We start from the raw sequence: 1,216 nt of genomic DNA, 5'->3' as shown, positions 1-1,216 counted from the left end.
TTCTGAGCTTGTGCCGCCCGGATGACTGCGGTCCTGGAGAGGCAGGGTGGGGACCCAGGTTCTAACCCTGAGTCAATCCCATGGGTTACGTAAACTGGGCGTGCCAGGGAAGGGGACCACACCACTTCCCCTTTCAGGACCTCCATATATGGGAACCTCTTTCTGTCTGTCAGCCAATCATCCAGCAAATGTCTATTTTTAAAAAGGTTTTATTTATTTTATTTTTAGAGAGAGAGGAAGGGGGGAGAAACAGAGGATGAGAAACATCACTGTGTGGTTGCCTTTTGTGCATCTCTGACTGGGGCCCTGCCCATAACCCAGGCATGTGCCCTGACTGGGGATTGAACCAGCGACCCTATGCTTTGCATCCTGATGCTCAATCCACTGAGCTACACCAGCCAGGACCTAATATCTGTTTGAATCCCTAGACTTTTCCAGGTCCTGGACATCCATCTGTGAACCAGACCAGAGGGGGTCAGAGTACTGGCCAAGGTCAGATTATTGGAAGAGAGATGGTCAGTAACTAATTTCATGGTGAATTACTCATTCAAAAATGAGAAATACATCAAAATATGAGAAAGTGTGACAGGAGGAAAATCTGAGTTGTATGTTATGAAAAGTAGCAAGCTGGTACCCATCCTCACAGTGGTGTGCTTCAGAATAGATCATGTCCTCCCATCACTGTTCATCAGGAAAACACAGCCAGTAACCTAAAGGGATATATGTATGAATTCAAACCATGTGAAAACTAGAGAAAAATGGTAGTTAGCTTCTCTATACCTTGAGAGTGGAGAATGGCTTTCTACACATGATACAAAATAATCAATAAATTTGAGTTTGTTGAAACGTGTATGGTTTTGTGGTCCAATGCCACCTCAGTAAAAAATAAAATAAAGTAGCCTTTTCAAGGAAAAATAAGCCCCTAACCCAATTGAAAAACATAGAGAGAATATACCTATTACATATAATATAATACAGGGATTGGCAAAAGTAGGTTTATGGTTGTTTGTAATCAATAATACAATATTGATTAATAAGTAATAAAAGAATAAACTTTGTGTTTTGCATACTTACAACTGCAAACCTACTTTTGTCCACTCCTGTATAATATAATATAATATAATATAATATAATATAATATAATATAATATAATATAAAAAGTTAATCTCTATATGTTTGTGTGTGTGTACATATATATATATATATAAAACACAA

This window comes from Sturnira hondurensis, unplaced genomic scaffold (genome assembly GCF_014824575.4).
Source record: "Sturnira hondurensis isolate 20B ecotype Veracruz unplaced genomic scaffold, ASM1482457v3 Scaffold0002735, whole genome shotgun sequence".
Lineage (NCBI taxonomy): Eukaryota > Metazoa > Chordata > Mammalia > Chiroptera > Phyllostomidae > Sturnira > Sturnira hondurensis.
Note: the sequence above shows the minus strand (reverse complement) of the source record.